This window comes from Bufo bufo, chromosome 2 (assembly GCF_905171765.1).
Source record: "Bufo bufo chromosome 2, aBufBuf1.1, whole genome shotgun sequence".
Lineage (NCBI taxonomy): Eukaryota > Metazoa > Chordata > Amphibia > Anura > Bufonidae > Bufo > Bufo bufo.
The window spans coordinates 345,264,016-345,281,641 of NC_053390.1; the positions used below are offsets into that span (position 1 = coordinate 345,264,016).

Here is a 17,626-nt window from a genome sequence, read left to right on the forward strand (position 1 = left end):
GGATTAGTCAGTGTGCAATTTAAGGTATAAATACACCCATCATTTTCTGGGGTTTTAAAAACACACAATTTTTTTTTTCAAAAAAATGTATTTTCCAGATCTGCAAGTGTTAAATTCAAGTTTAATATATACAGCTTTCATATTCTGTTAGCAAAAAAAAAGACTTTTTTTGCAATCTACAACATCTGTAAAAGTCAGTGTGCAATTTAAGGTAGAAATGCACACATCATTTTCTGGGGTTTGAAAAACACATATATTTTTTTCCAAAAAACAGTATTTTCAAGATGTGAAAGTGTTAAATTCAAGTTTAATATATGCAGCTTTCATATTCTGTTAGCAAAAAAAAAAGACTTTTTTGGCAATCTACAACATCTATATTAGTCAGTGTGCAATTTAAAGTAGAAATACACCCATCATTTTCTGGGGTTTGAAAAACACACTCTTTAGACAAGAAACACTATTTTCAAGCGTTGCAGCATCAGCACATGTGAAATTACAAGCTTAGATACTGCTGTCAAATTCCGTTTTTAAACAAACACTCATTTGGGCACATAAAATTAAGTTGGCAGCCTTTGATGCAGATGTCATTAGGGTTACATTCAGAGATTTTAAATATCGCCATTTGGTGCACCAATATTGAATTCAAGCCTACACTGGTTCAGGCCCTATGAGATACCACCTCTACATACAGTGGTTTGAATTAGGCATTTGAAATACAACCATTTAAAAAAACAGCCATTTTGTGCAAAGATATATTTACATCAGGCCTACAGAAGTTCAGGCCCTCTGAGATACTACCTCTACATACAGGGGTTTGAATTAGGCATTTGAAATACAGCCATTTGAAATACAGCCTTTTTTGTGCAAAGATATATTTACCTCAGGCCTACAGAGGTTCAGGCCCTGTGAGATAACACCTCTACATACAGGGGTTTGAATTAGGCATTTGAAATATAGCCATTTGAAATACAGCAATTTTGTTCAAAGATATATTTACTTTAGTAAATGTTATGATACTGCGCTCTGGGACTATGGACGTGTTTAAATTAATACAAGAGTATCGTATGTTAATACCATCCAGCACATGAATATACACCAATACACAAGTCTCTATCTGGCTTCACCAGTGTACCTGAAGTGTAGACTCCTGTTTGTGCGCTGATCCTCCTGCTTGTGCTCCGATGCTTGGTGAGGTGGTTCGCCTTCCTGAAATCAAGGATTGTCGATTAAGTGAGTGTTGTTCGCCAAATCGTCCATGCTGAAGTCCGGGGAATAAGTCAGTCCAGGTATTGTATAGGTTGGCGTGCTGCTTTGCGCCCCGTCCGGTGGTGCGATGCTGAAGCCGGTAGAGGTTGGACAAAATTTAGTGCTCACTAGGAGCAATGAGTGACGTCACTACCGCGGTCATCAATGACCACAGGTGCCAGGTATCTCTTCTCCAACGCGTTTCGAACGGACGCTGTTCTTCATCAGGGAGTGTTACATGGCTGTTCACGCTCTCTCTATTTATGCGCTCATTTCCAACTCAAAATATTAACCCCTTCCATGCCATTCCTACACAGATCTATTACCAATCATCATTCAAAGCCGAACAGCTCTATTTCTGCATTTAAGCCATTAGGCATTAGGGTGTCCATGTTGAATATCCATTTTGCCTCTATTCTGGACATTTCTTTAACATAGTCACCTCCCCTTTTGTTTTTCTGTATTATTTCTACCCCACAGAAATTGGAACCCACAAAACTGCCTCCATGTTTTGCATTGTAATGACGGGATAGTGGATGGCCTTCATATTTTCTGTTTATGTTATATATGTGTTCCCCTATCCTTTTCTTTAGGGGTCTTTTGGTACGGCCCACATATATCTTTTTGCACAGGCATGTTATTGTGTATATAACTCCCTTGCTCTTACACGCTATGAAGTATTTTACAGTTTGTTTGTATGTTCCCTCCATGTTACTTATTTGTGTTTTTATTTTCTTATCTTGGGATATTTTACATCCTCTGCACATTTTACATGGATAAAAACCACCCCTTTCTTCCCCTTTTCTCTTTTGGTTTCTCTCATTTGCATTTATTCCTGTGCATTTGTTTGTGGAGGCAATCATGTTGCCTACATTTTGTGCCTTCCGGAACACAAATTTAGGATCTTTAGGGATCATTTCACCTATGATTTTGTCCTCTTTGAGGATATACCAGTGTTTTTTTTATTATTTTTTTGAAAACTGGTACTTGATTGCTATATGGTGTAATGATGGGCGGGATTATTATTTCAATTTCATTCTCCATGGTTTTTACTTTATTTTTTCTTTCTATTAGTAGGGTCTGTCTATTTATTTCAGATTTTTGTTGTATTAGTTTTGTTTTGTCATAGCCCTCCACCTCCAATTTATATTCCCCTGTCTCTGCACAGTTTCTTCTCAGTCTCATAAATTGGCTCCGTGGAATATTTTCCAACCATCTAGGGAGATGACAACTGTCCATGGCAATGAAGCTGTTTCCGTCAGTCGGCTTGCTATAGGTTCTGGTAAGTAGTTTATCCCACTCCGCATAAATAACTAAATCTAAAAAGTGTATTTCTTTTTTACTGTAGGTTGAAACAAATTCAAAATAAAAATCATTTTTATTAATTTCCTTTAAAAATTCCTGCAGTTTTGTTTCCCCCCCATCCCATATAAAAATAATATCATCTATAAAACGCCGCCAGAGGACGAGACCCGCACGGGGGACTCCATCAGTGTGGATGAAAAGTTTTTCCCACCAACCGACGTACAAATTTGCGAACCCCGATGCGAATCTCGTTCCAATAGCAGTCCCCCACGTCTGGAGGTAAAATTTTTCATTGTATAATAAATAATTTTTTGTTAAAATAAACATGATGCACTCCCCCACGAAGTTTATTTGTGCTTCTGGCATCTCCCCTTTTGTTCTCAAGAAATATTGAACAGCGTCTAACCCTTTTTTGTTCTCTATGACGGTGTACAGGGATTTTATGTCTAATGTACCAATGATGTAATTTTCTCTCCATTCTATATTGTTTAAAACTTTGTATTTACTTTAGGCCTACAGAGGTTCAGGCCCTCTGAGATTCTACCTCTACATACAGGGGTCTGAATTAGGCATTTGAAATACAGCCATTTGAAATACAGCCTTTTTGTGCAAAGATATATTTACTTTAGGCCTACAGAGGTTCAGGCCCTGTGAGATACCACCTCTACATACAGGGGTTTGAATTAGGCATTTGAAATACAGCCATATGAAATACAGCTATTTTGTGCAAAGATATATTTACTGCAGGCCTACAGAGGTTCAGGCCCTCTGAGATACTACCTCTACATACAGGGGTTTAAATTAGGCATTTGAAATACAGCCATTTGAAATACAGCCATTTTTTGCAAATATATATTTACTTCAGGCCTACAGAGGTTCAGGCCCTGTGAGATACCACCTCTACATACAGGGGTTTGAATTAGGCATTTGAAATACAGCCATTTAAAATACAGCCATTTTGTGCAAAGATATATTTACTGCAGGCCTACACTGGTTCAGGGCCTGTGAGATACTACCTCTACATACAGGGGTTTGAATTAGGCATTTGAAATATAGCCATTTGAAAAACAGCCTTTTTTGGGAAAAATATATTTACTGCAGGCCTACAGAGGTTCAGGCCCTGTGAGATACCACCTCCACATACAGGGGTTTGAATTAGGCATTTGAAATACAGCCATATGAAATACAGCTATTTTGTGCAAAGATATATTTACTGCAGGCCTACAGAGGTTCAGGCCCTCTGAGATACTACCTCTACATACAGGGGTTTGAATTAGGCATTTGAAATACAGCCATTTGAAATACAGCCATTTTTTGCAAATATATATTTACTTCAGGCCTACAGAGGTTCAGGCCCTGTGAGATACCACCTCTACATACAGGGGTTTGAATTAGGCATTTGAAATACAGCCATTTAAAATACAACCATTTTGTGCAAAGATATATTTACTGCAGGCCTACACTGGTTTAGGGCCTGTGAGATACTACCTCTACATACAGGGGTTTGAATTAGGCATTTGAAATATAGCCATTTGAAAAACAGCCTTTTTGGGCAAAGATATATTTACTGCAGGCCTACAGAGGTTCAGGCCCTGTGAGATACCACCTCCACATACAGGGGTTTAAATTAGGCATTTGAAATACAGCCATATGAAATACAGCTATTTTGTGCAAAGATATATTTACTGCAGGCCTACAGAGGTTCAGGCCCTCTGAGATACTACCTCTACATACAGGGGTTTGAATTAGGCATTTAAAATACAGCCATTTGAAATACAGCCATTTTTTGCAAATATATATTTACTTCAGGCCTACAGAGGTTCAGGCCCTGTGAGATACCACCTCTACATACAGGGGTTTGAATTAGGCATTTGAAATACAGCCATTTAAAAAACAGCCATTTTGTGCAAGGATATATTTACTGCAGGCCTACACTGGTTCAGGGCCTGTGAGATACTACCTCTACATACAGGGGTTTGAATTAGGCATTTGAAATATAGCCATTTGAAAAACAGCCTTTTTGGGCAAAGATATATTTACTGCAGGCCTACAGAGGTTCGGGCCCTGTGAGATACCACCTCTACAGACAGGGGTTTGAATTAGGCATTTGAAATACAGCCATTTGAAATACAGCCATTTTTTGCAAAGATCTATTTACTTCAGGCCTACAGAGGTTCAGGCCCTGTGAGATACTAACTCTAAATACAGGGGTTTGAATTAGGCATTTGAAATACAGCCATTTGAAATGCAGCTTTTTTGTGCAAAGATATATTTACTGCAGCCCTACACTGGTTCAGGGCCTGTGAGATACAACCTCTACATACAGGGGCTTAAATTAGGCATTTGAAATACAGCCATTTTGTGCAAAGATATATTTACTTCAGGCCTACAGAGGTTCAGGCCCTCTGAGATACTACCTCTACATACAGGGGTTTGAATTAGGCATTTGAAATACAGCCATTTGAAATACAGCCTTTTTGTGCAAAGATATATTTACTTCTGGCCTAAAGAGGTTCGGGGCCTGTGAGATACCACCTTTACATACAGGGGTTTAAATTAGGCTTTTGAAATACAGCCATTTGAAATACAGCCATTTTGTGCAAAGATATATTTACTGCAGGACTACAATGGTTCAGGCCCTCTGAGATACTACCTCTACATAGAGGGGTTTGAATTAGGCATTTGAAATACAGCCATTTGAAATACAGCCTTTTTGTGCAAAGATATATTTACTTCAGGCCTACACTGGTTCAGGGCCTGTGAGATACCACCTTTACATATAGGGGTTTGAATTAGGCATTTGAAATACAGCCATTTGAAATCAGCCATTTTGAGCAAAGAAATCTTTAATTAAGGCCTAGTCTGGTTCAGGCCGTGTGAGATACACCCTTTACATACTGTCGTTATTTTCTTCAATTAATTAAACACCCATTTAGGGCAAGATACAACATTTGAAAAATATGAGGAGAGCGTCAAATAAGGGACGTGGCCCAGGTCGTGGTGCTGCTGGTGGAGCTCCTGTTGCAGGGAGAGGACGTGGTCGATCTGTGCCAGCTACACGAACAAGTGAAACCCCTTCCTCAGGTGCGAGTAGGCGACAAAACCTGCAGCTGTATTTGGTCGGGCCTAATGCTGCTCTACGAATGGTGAGGCCTGAACAAGTACAGGCGATAGTAGATTGGGTTGCTGACAGTGGATCCAGTTCCTTCACATTGTCTCCCACCCAGTCTCCTGCTGAAAGATCACAGTTGGCACCTGCAGCCGATGTCCATCAGTCTTTCACCTCATCCCCTTGCAAATCAGCTAAGCAGTCTTAGCCTCAAGTCATGCAGCAGTCTATTCTGCTTTTAAATGACTCTGTTAGCAAGGTTTCCCAGGGCTATCCACCTAGCCCTGCCCCAGAAGTGGAAGAGATTGAGTGCATCGATGCCCAACCACTTATTTTTCAAGATGAGTACATGGGAGGACCATCGCAGCACGTCTCGGATGATGACGAAACACAGGTGCCAACTGCTGTGGCTTTCGAAAGTGTGCAGACCAAGGAAGTCAGGGGTGAAGACTGGGTGGAAGATGATGTGGAGGACGATGAGGTCCTCGACCCCACATGGAATTAAGGTCATGCAAGTGACCAATGTAGTTCGGAGGAAGAGGCGGTGGTCGCACAGAGCCACCAGCACAGCAGAAGAGGGAGCAGGGTGCAAAAGCGGAGCGGCCGTCCTCTAGACAGTACGCCTCCTACTGCCCACCGCAGCAAGGGACCGAGCACACCAAAGCCAGCTCCAAGGAGTTCCCTGGCGTGGCAGTTCTTCAGACAATGTGCTGATGACAAGACACGAGTGGTTTGCACGCTGTGCAATCAGAGCCTGAAGCGAGACATAAACGTTCTCAACCTGAGCACAACCTGCATGACCAGGCATTTAAGTGCAAAGCACGAGCTGCAGTGGAGTAGACACCTCAAAAAACAAGAAAGGTCTCTGGCTCCTCCTGCTTCCTCTTCTGCTGCAGTCGCGGCCTCTTCATCCACCTCTGGAGTGACAGTGCCACCTGGCACCCCGCAACCAGAGGATCTGCCAGCAACACCAACACCTGGGTCACCAAGCATCTCCACAATGTCCCACGCAAGCGTTCAGCTCTCCATATCCCAAACGCTGGAGAGGAAGAGGAAGTACCCCCCTACCCACCCGCGATCCCTAGCCCTGAATGCCAGCATTTCTAGATTACTGGCATTTGAAATGCTATCATTCTGTCTGGTGGAGACAGATAGTTTTAAAGGCCTTATGGCGGTGGCTGTCCCACAGTACGTCGTGCCCAGCCGCCACTACTTTTCAAGGCGTGCCATCCCTTCCATGCACAACCAAGTAGGGGACAAAATCTGGTGTGCACTGCGCAACGCCATCTGTGGCAAGGTGCACCTGACTACGGATACGTGGACCAGTAAGTACGGTCAGGGCCGTTATATCTCCATAACAGCACACTGGGTAAATGCAGTGGCAGCTGGGCCTGAGGCGGATAGCAGTTTGGCGCATGTCCTTTCACCACCGAGGATTGCAGGGTGCTTCAGTTTGCCTCCTGTTGCTTCCTCTTCCTACTCTGCTTCCTCATCCTCTACCAGCTCCTCATCCGGTCAGCGTAACATCTTTACCACCAACTTCAGCACAGCCAGGGGTAAACGACAGCAAGCAGTTTTAAAACTTCTATGTTTGGGGGACAAACCACACACCGCGCAGGAGCTGTGGACAGGCCTTGAACAACAGACCGATGAGTGGTTAGTGACAGTCAGCCTCATGCCCGGCCTGGTGGTGTGCGATAATGGGCGAAATCTCGTAGCAGCTCTAGGACTAACCGGTTTGACTCACATCCCTTTCCTGGCGCATGTGCTGAATTTGGTGGTGCAGTGATTCCTTAAAAATCACCGCGACATGTCAGAGCTGCAGCATAAAATGCGGGCCGCCTGTGCGCGCTTTCGGCGTTCTCACCCTGCTGCTCGCCTGTCAGCGCTGCAGCGTAACTTAAGCCTTCCGGCTCACCGCCTCATATGCGACGTGCCCACAAGGTGGAACTCCACCTTGCTCATGCTGGCCAGACTGTGCGAGCAGCAGCAGGCGATAGTGGAGTTTCATCTACAGCACGCACGGGTGAGTCGCTCGGTGGAACAGCACCACTTCACCACCAATGATTGGGCATCCATGCGAGACCTGTGTTCCTTGTTGCGCTGTTTCGAGTACTCCACCAACATGGCCAGTGCCGATAACGCCGTTCTCAGCATTACTTTCCCACTTCTATTACTCCCTGAAAAAAAAGCTCCTGGCGATGATGGAAGAGGATGTGGCACAGGAGGAGGAGGAGGAGGAAGAGGGATCATTTTGTAGGGTTTCCGGCCAGTCATTCCCAAGTGGCTCCGAGGGTGGGTTCCTGCACCCACAAACCCAAGGTACACAATTGTCCAGCCAAGGCACAGTTCTGGAGGATGAGGAGGTGGAGGGTGAGGAGGAGGAGATGGAGGAGGAGGAACCATGTTCACAGCAGGGTGGCACCCAGACCAGCTCATGGCCATCACTGGTGCGTGGCTGGGGGGGATACAGAGGACACAGATGATACACCTACCACAGAGGACAGCTTTTCGTTGCCTCTGGGCAGCCTTGCACACATGAGCAATTACATGCTGCAGTGTCTCCGCAACAACCGCCGAGTTGTCCACATTCTAACTTGTGCTGATTACTGGGTGGCCACGCTGCTGGATCCCCGTTACAAGGACAACGTACCGCCCTTAATTCCCTCACTGGAGCGTGATCATAAGATGCGCGAGTACAAGCGCACACTGGTAGACGCGCTGCTGGTGGCATTCCCACCTGACAGCGGGGGCACAGTGGAAGCACAAGGCGAAGGCAGAGGAAGAGGTCGCCAACGCAGCTGGGGCACTGCCAACACCTTAGAAGGCAGGGATAGCATGGCCGACATGTGGAAAAGCTTTGTCAGCACGCCACAACAACTAGCACCACCAGCTAATATGGAACCTCTTAGCAGGAGGCAGCATTTCACCAACATGGTGGAGCAGTATGTGTGCACTCGTCTATACGTACTGAATGACGGGTCTGCCCCCTTCAAATTCTGGGTCTCCAAATTGGGCACATGGCCTCAGCTTGACCTTTACGCCTTGGAGGTGCTGGCCTGCCCTGCAGCCAGTGTATTATCTGAACGTGCGTTTAGCATGGCAGGGGGCGTCATCATAGACAAGCGCAGCCGCCTGTCCACAGCCAATGTGGACAAGCTCACGTTCATTAAAATGAACCAGGCATGGATCCCTCAGGACTTGTCCGTACCTTGTGCAGAATAGACATGTATACCGGCACTAAGCAGCCATTGTTATACTGCAGCGCAATTGCTCATGTTTGTATTTTGGATATTTCACACTCTTTTGGAGTGTACCTTAATTTTACAAAATTAAATTAAAACCAAAAACCTGTGTTGGCTATCTCGTCCTCCTCCACCGCTGCTTCCACCTACTCTGCTACGTCCACCGCCTCCTCAAACTCCTACTCCATATGGAACTCCCTCTCATTTTTTTTGGACGTGTTTTATTTTATATAATTTCACTGCTTTGTCATTAAAATTTTCTGGTGGAATTCACCAATTTTTGGGTGTATAGTACCACTGCTATACCTAGTAGGCCGGTTAACAAAAAAAATATTTTTGTCAGTTAAATTTTTAGTTGAAATTCAACAATTTTTGGGTGTGAAGTACCCCTGCTATACCTAGTAGACGGGTTAAACAATAAAAAAAATTGTCTCTTACATTTTATGGTGAAATTCACTAATTTTTGGGTGTGATGTACCTCTGCTATACCTAGTAGGTCAGTTAACAAAAAATAAAAATTTGTCAGTTACATTTTCTGGTGAAATTCTGCAATTTTTTGGTGTGAAGTACCACTGCTATACCTATTAGACCGGTAAAAAAAAAAAAAATAACATTTGTCAGTTACATTTTATGGTCAAATTCACCAATTTTTGGTTGTAATATACCCCTCCTCTACCTAGTTGACAGCTTAATAAATTTCAATAATTTTTATTTTACATTTTTGGGTGACAATAAACAATTGTTTTCTGTCATAGACCCTACCAAGTAGACAGGTTAATAAATTTCTGTAATTTTTCTGTTACATATATTGGATTGACATTATACAATTTTAGACGTGGATAAACCCCTGCTCTGCATAGGTGACAGGGAATAAAATTTCTGAAATGCTTCATTAATTGATGCGCGCCACCTCCTTTGAAACAATGCTTAAACTTAAGCAAGTTGTACCACATTTAAGCTTCAATACTTTGTCCTACATTTCCGCTATACTCTTTTGGCCAACATTTGCGCCTCAATAGTTTTTCCCACAATTCCGCTTGACTCTTTTGGCCCACATTTGGGCTTCTGTAATTTGTCCCACATTTGCGCCTCAATAACTTTTCCCACATTTCTTCTTGAACCCAAATTTTGTTTATAAATTTATCTCCCTTAAATTTGGTCTCTTTCTCACGCTCCCTCTCCGGCCTGGAACCCTAATTCCCCGCCACTCATAATCAACATGGTAGGCGCATAAAAGAACATCGAAAGTTAATAGAGCAGATATCAAATTGTATCGTGAACATCACGGGGACGTGTGACATGGTGGGTGGGGCAGTAAGTATGCACACGCCTACACGAACTAACTGACAAGAGTCAGCCCCTGCAACTTCTGAGTCTCCAAATTTGGCACATGGCCTGAGCTTGCCCTTTACGCCTTGGAGGTGCTGGCCTGCCCTGCAGCCGGTGTATTGTCTGAACGTGTGTTTAGCACGACTGGATGGTTATATTTCCCAATGTTTTGGGGTGTACCCTAATTTAAAAAAATAAAAATAAATTTAAAACCAAAAATCTGTTCCACCAACACCACCACATCCACCGCCTCCTCAACCTCCTTCTCCATATGGACCTGGTCCTCCTAGATCAAGATTATTATTTTTTATTTTTACGTATTTTATGTAATTTAAAGTCATTTCCCTATCCACATTTGTCTGCAGAGCACTTGCCATGCTCTTAACCACATTTTGCTGGCATTTGCAGCCCTCTATACCTTTCCATGACATTTTTACAGCCATTTTAGTGCTCAAAAGTTCGGTTCCCCATTGACTTCAATGGGGTTTGGGTTCAGGGTCAAGTTCGGTTCAAGTTCGGGTCCCGAACTCGAACTTTTTTCCGAAGTTCGTACGAACCCGTCGAACCCGAACATCTAGGTGTCCGCTCAACTCTAATGGCAATACTTACCAGCATGTTTATTGGCTGCTTAGAAGGCGCCAGGAGACTCGAGCATGGCGCTCGAGCACATGTGGTACTCGGCAGAGTGCTCGATCATCACTATCCTAGAGTGTCAGCTAAAGACTTACAAAAGTCTCTGGCATATGCTAACATCCCTGTTAGCGAATCTACGATATGTAAAACACTAAACAAGAATCGATTTCATAGGAGGATACCACAGAGGAAGCCATTGCTGTCCAAAAAAAACATTGCTGCACGTTTACAGTTTGCACAAGAGCACCTGGATGTTCCATAGCAGTACTGGCAAAATATTCTGTGGACAGATGAAACCAAAGTTGAGTTGTTTGGAAGAAACGCAACACTATGTGTGGAGAAAAAGAGGCACAGCACACCAACATCAAAACCTCATCCCAACTGTGAAGTATGGTGGTGGGGGCATCATGGTTTGGGGCTGCTTTGCTGCGTCAGGGCCTGGACAGATTGCTATCATCGAAGGAAAAATGAATTCCCAAGTTTATCAAGACCTTTTGCAGGAGAACTTAAGGCCATCTGTCCACCAGCTGAAGCTCAACAGAAGATGGGTGTTGCAACAGGACAACAACCTAAAGCATAGAAGTAAATCAACAACAGAATGGCTTAAACAGAAGAAAATTCGCTTTCTGGAGTGGCCCAGTCAGAGTCCTGACCTCAACCCGATTGAAATGCTGTGGCATGACCTCAAGAAAGCGATTTACACCAGACATCCCAAGAATATTGCTGAACTGAAACAGTTCTGTAAAGAGGAATGGTCAAGAATTACTCCTGACCGTTGTGCACATCTGATCTGCAACTACAGGAAACGTTTGGTTGAAGTTATTGCTGCCAAAGAAGGTTCAACCAGTCATTAAATCCAAGGGTTCACATACTTTTTCCACCTGCACTGTGAATGTTTACATGGTGTGTTCAATAAAAACATGGTAACATTTAATTCTTTGTGTGTTATTAGTTTAAGCAGACTGTGATTGTCTATTGTTGTGACTTAGATGAAGATCAGATCACATTTTATGACCAATTTGTGCAGAAATCCATATCATTCCAAAGGGCTCACATACTTTTTCTTGCAACTGTATGTATATATTAGTGTTGAGAAAATCAAAGTTAACAAATGTGGAATTCAATACAAATTTGTCACAAATCTGAATTTTCTCGCGCTTTGTGTTAGGCCCCTTTCAGATGAGCGAGTGTCACACTGCGGACAGCACAGCACCGTCCTGAGCTTCCAGCACTGCCAGGGTCGCATTGCATTATATTGATTTATGATTCTATGTAACCCCTAGAGGTCTGAAATGTATTCTATAACACTGACATAATGCTGTATGTCTGACAGTATTTTGCATCAGGATTTTCTCATGATTTGGAAGCCAAAAAAGCAGGAGTGGATTCAAGACACAGAAGACATGCAAATATTCCCATAACATGTCATCTCTGTTTTGGATCCACTCCTGTTTTTTTTTTGGTCTTATCAACACTGATGAAATACTGATACAAAAAACTGACCAAATATTGATCATATGATAGAGGCCATTAAACTCCTGCATGCAGGACTTCTTTTCCATCTGAATAAACAGAATTTCAGAGGCAAATAGGCAAAACTCATGCAAACTGAGCATGAGACCCCTATCACACGGTCAGTATTTTGTATCAGGATTTGCTCATGATTTGTAAGCCAAAAAAGCAGGAGTGGGTACAAAATACAGAAGACATGCAAATATTCCTATCACGTGCCATCTCTGTTTTGAACTGCAGTTTTTTTCTTTTTTCTTTTTTTTTTTTACCAATACAGATCAATTACTGACCAAATACTGACCGCGTGAAGGCGGATGTTCAAAAGACAGTATCCGTTTTTTGGGGGTTGTTCTTCTGACGGGTCAGAAGAAGGCAAAATAAACTGTGACGTCAACACAAACTTACTGCTGATACCCTCTCCAGTCTGTCATGGGCCCACTACTTTTTTCAGCGTGTAACAGAACTGGTTCTATAGCAATCTATGTGTTAAAGGAGAGCTATCTTTCTTTCGATAGTAGAATCTTTGGCGACTGCGCAGTTAAGTACATTATACCTGATGCCAACTTTGACCTGTAAGGATGAGTTCACACTTCAATTATTTGGTCAGTTTTTGACCCATAACTGACCAAATAAGTGAAATGTGAACTGAGTCTCAGAGTTTCGCCTGTCACCTGCCTGTCACACTGATGCACAGTAAGTGTTTCACTATTACAGCGGACTAGATATGCATGTTTCTGCAATGCACAGTGATGTACACCGAGATACACTCTCCCTGCAGGCTGGGAAATAGCTGATTTATAAAGCGCTTTGTGACAAATTAATTCAGATCAACTAAAAATTTTTGGGAAAATTTGGTTAAGCAACCAAATTTAATTTTTGAAAACTTTGCAAAGTCTTTTTCTTTATTTTACATTTTGATTTTGTTTTGTTGGGGCCTAGTGTTAAAGTTAAAAATAAAATAAAAAAACTGTGTGTAGAGTTCTGAGTTGTCTGGAAGCAGAGATCTGGTGAAGGGTAGAAACTAATTTTTTCTGCATTGGGAGTTCCCAAGAGCACAGTGGCCTCTATAATTTTTAAAATAGAAGAAACTTGAAAAAACAGAAATCTTCCTAGAGTTGGCCACCCCACCAAAATAAAAAATCGGGTAAGAGAGTGTGAGGGCAATTACCCCTGCGTCTATGATTATGGGTTCCAAATTCAAATAGTGTAATGTGCACAGAGAAGGCTGATACACACAATGGTTGTAATCAGTAATCTGCTTTATTTTAACATTAGCACAAAATCCTCTACCATACTTATTGGTAGACGCCCAACAGCCGTGCATCACATAAAGCACAAGGAGACAGAAGAAATGAAACCTTTAGCAGAAAGAGGATCTTAAACTTAGAATAGCAGAAACTAGCATTTATACAAATAGAACAAGAGGGGGGGAGGTTGTCAGCTGAATTCCCCCCCCCCCCCCCCCCAGCGTGCCTGCAAAGAGCTGACACTTGTCTAACATTTTAATAACCTCTAATTGAACTCTGGTTCAGATAGGTATAGGATATACAAGATGGAGTTCTATCTCTCACAATTCCCCCATTTTGAGAAATCTGTGAACTATTACCGCCCAAAGGTACTTCAGAACAAGCTAATCATATTCTGCCCTAAGGATTCCCTTCAGGGGGAACAGTACCACAGATACTCTCAATAATCTCAATATTGTATCCCCTTCTTACAAACTTTATTAATAAACATATCTATGTCGGAATGGGGTATTATAAAGGTTGCAGGAGTAAGCCAGATGATTGTACATAAACCAATGACATTTCTGAGCAACCATTAGTATGCCTTATGCCCACAGATCAGGAATATATCTTCTGGGACTGCAACCACCGTACTATTAAACAACTGAGTTATCAATTTGGCCAGTTGGACACCTTCTGCCAGTTCTGGTCCCTTTTCCTGACCCTCTGAGGAGTTAGAGGTTATTCCAGCAATTAAATCAACTAAGGTACGGTTGTTGCAGGCCAGATTCTTACCCTTTACAGGATCTATACCAACACCAGTCATTGCAGCCGAATTTGTCATGAGGACTAAAAGACATACCTTTTGACCGTATTTGCAAACAACAACAGGAAAGCATGACACATTGCACCACATGTTCTTGTTTCAGGGGGTAGAGCTATAATCAGCTGGTGGCCCTAATCTGTTTACTATGAACCAGGGGGGCTCAGCCCATCCTGCAACGGGTGAGGGTATCTCCCTGTTTTTAGTTTGGACTTAACCTGCTTCATGCCTGTGAAAAAGATAGTAGAGTTGGCCAGTTCAGTCAATTCAGATAAACTGAGGGGCATAACAAAATAGGGCATACTGGCTGAACTCACAGGACTGTGAGTATAGATACAACAGTCTGTCACTTTTCATTCATTCTTTCAAACAACACCTGATGGTGCTGTATCAGAACATTGTCCCATTCATCATTCAGTGGATGAAACACTGCTGACACGCTCAGGGTCAGAGCCACTGTCAGCAGAAGGACCTTCATCCTGTGGTTCCAAGACTTTCTTGCAGTGAGAAGCGTGTATCCAGTTGGGTTTTCCTTCAACCTTTACAGCGGTGTGGGTGGTCAACAGTTCTTGAAATGGACCATCGAATCTTGGAACTAGTCCTTTTCTCACATGTCTTTTTATCACCACCCAGTCTCTGGGCTGCAAGTTGTGAGTTCCTTCTATTAAGTCAGGATCTGGAAATGAAGGAAACACCTGTTTATGCGTGTATTCTAGCCTTTTCGTGAGGGCCCGTATGTAACTGGTCAGACTGTTATTATTCATCTGCAGCTGCTGGGCAAAGTACAACGCTAACCTGGGGGCACTTCCAAACAGGATCTCAAATGGGGACAACCCTGTCCTCTTGTTTGGGGTAGTCCTTACTGAATATAGAGCCAGAGGCAAGCACTCTGTCCAGGGCCTCAGGATCTCACGCATGGCCTTTTATCCATTCAAACGCTCAACTCGGAAAGCGTGGATCACCCCTAATGCTTGCATAACTTCCCTCTTAACTTCAACTGCGAAATGAGAACCTCTATCTGACTCAATGAGTTCAGGAACACCATACCTGCATATCAGTTCACTGACCAGTTTCTTTGCCGTATTCTTGGCATTTGCTTTGGCTATTGGGAAGGTTTCCGGCCAACCTGAAAAGAGATCAACACACACGAGAACGAATTCATACACACCTATCTTTGGTAGTTGTATATAGTCTATCTGCAGTCTCTGAAACGGGTAAAGTGGCCTGGGGGGGTGCTTGCTTGGAATCTTCACCACTTGACTGGGGTTATTCAGTTCACAGAGAAAACCCTGGAGCAATCCACCCTGTATTAACCACACTTACCATGGCACCTTTCGATAGGTGAGTGGGCCTGTGGGCCCCCTGAGCCATCATAGGATAGAGGGCTCTGGGTAGGCATATTTTTCCTGACACTTCCCAGAGTCCCTGCCCATTCGGCACTGCTCCTCTCTGAGTCCAGGGGGTATTTTCTCCTTCATCTGCCTATGCAGACGGTTTAATCAACACATCTTCAGACATGTGGTGAGGCTCCAGGACTCCGACAGGGATTACCTCAGGTTTCCAAGGCTTCACTGCTGCCTCTTTTACAGCCCCATCTGCCCTGTTGTTGCCCCTAGCCTCACAGGTTTGTTGTCTGGTATGTGTCTTAACCTTGACAATGGCTACTTCCTCTGGAAGCAGTAGTGAGTTCATTAGTTCAAACACGGAGTCTTTGTTTTGTTTTTAATGGGCTGACCTGCAGAGGTTAGAAAGTCTCTAGGCCGCCATATGGGTCCATAGTCATGTGCAATACCAAAACCATACCTAGAATCTGTATAGATGTTCACCTTCTTCCGCTGAGCCAATTTACACGCCTCAGTGAGTGCCTTCAGCTCTGTCTCCTGCCCAGACATGTGCGGAGGGAGTGGTTCAGTAATGGCTACCTCATGCTGTGTGGCCACTGCATATCCAGTGTGGAATCGGCCATCCTCTCCCATATTCCTGCTTCCATCTACAAAACACTCAAAATCAGGGTTATCAAGAGGTTTTTTATGAGAAAATCCAGCAGTTTCTTGTTGCATCAACTGTATACAATCATAAGAAGCATTTTCAGCTAAATCAGACAAAAGGCTACCTGTGCTACCCTCCCCCATTTCTGAATCTGTGATTGGTAACAAAATAACAGGATTTAGAGTAGTACATTTTTTGAAAGAAATGAGGAGTGCACATTGGAGTCTGAGTTGTCTAGCCATAGAAATATGATTTGGTTGCACTTGTGTGAGTATGTCCTATGTGTTTGCACAATTGTATGTTTCCATCCCCCCCTGCACTTCCTGAAACTCAAACTGATTGCTAAAAAGGAAATTGTGGGGAGGGGGGGTGAGTGTGGGTGCTATCTATACACAGAAACTGCCATGTCTTCACAGCTGCTCATTAATTTCATTGCCTGCACTGCCGCGACTGCCCTGACACAGGAGGGGGCGCCGCGGGCAACAGGGTCTAACCTGGCTGACTGACCCTGAATTTCAGAACAGAACAAGTTAAATTCCTCATCATATTTTGGAATACTCAGGGCTGGGGCTGAGGTTATGCACAGCTTCATTGTATGAAAATTATTCACTGCCTCTTCTGTCAGGTGAAATGGGTCAGATAACAGACAATCACACAGAGGCTGCATTAACATGGAGGCATGTCTAATCCAGGGGCAACAGTAAGCCCCCTTAGGCTTTGTGCTCCTTTGGGCACTTGAATCCTTTCAACAGCCTCCCTTCTATCTGGGGTTTTCAAAATTGTCATCTTGTTAACTTCTGTAGCAACATGAACCATCCTGTAACTGACAGGCGGCTCCTTAACTGGGTTTCTTATTTAGTAACAATTGGGTAACAACCGTACTGTCTTATCTTTAGTTTAACTGGCTCAGATTCACGGACTGTTTCTCCCATAAATCCCACAGCCGGTACATAACAAGGGCTTAACTGATAAGGCTGCAAGAAACTCTTTCCTACTTTCTCTCTCTCACTATTTGTCTGGAAGTTTTCCTCTTCTGCTCCCCTGACTTGTTTGGTATGGTCCCCATGGTCTGTCTCAGTCCAATCCCAGGATTTGGGTCTGGCTCCCAAGGCACTTTAACACCCCAAATCCTGAATTACATAATTTGCCGGCCGGGCTTCCCCTAGGTCATCCTCCCTTGGATCATAATCCTTCTGGTACACCTAGTTAA

At 43.3% G+C, this 17,626-nt stretch overlaps 2 long non-coding RNA genes across 2 annotated transcripts; one reads left to right on the plus strand and one right to left on the minus strand.

Annotated features, from left to right (window-relative positions):
- The first annotated feature begins 282 nt into the window (after positions 1–282).
- Positions 283–16,723, plus strand: LOC120991513. The gene is made up of 3 exons (XR_005776702.1): positions 283–294; positions 5,422–5,424; positions 16,520–16,723. It is a non-coding gene; the product is annotated as an uncharacterized LOC120991513 (long non-coding RNA).
- LOC120991512 lies at positions 14,823–16,256 on the minus strand. Its single transcript, XR_005776701.1, has 3 exons — positions 16,231–16,256; positions 15,475–15,553; positions 14,823–15,103 (listed from the first exon to the last, which is right to left on the minus strand). It is a non-coding gene; the product is annotated as an uncharacterized LOC120991512 (long non-coding RNA).
- Positions 16,724–17,626: the final 903 nt, after the last annotated feature.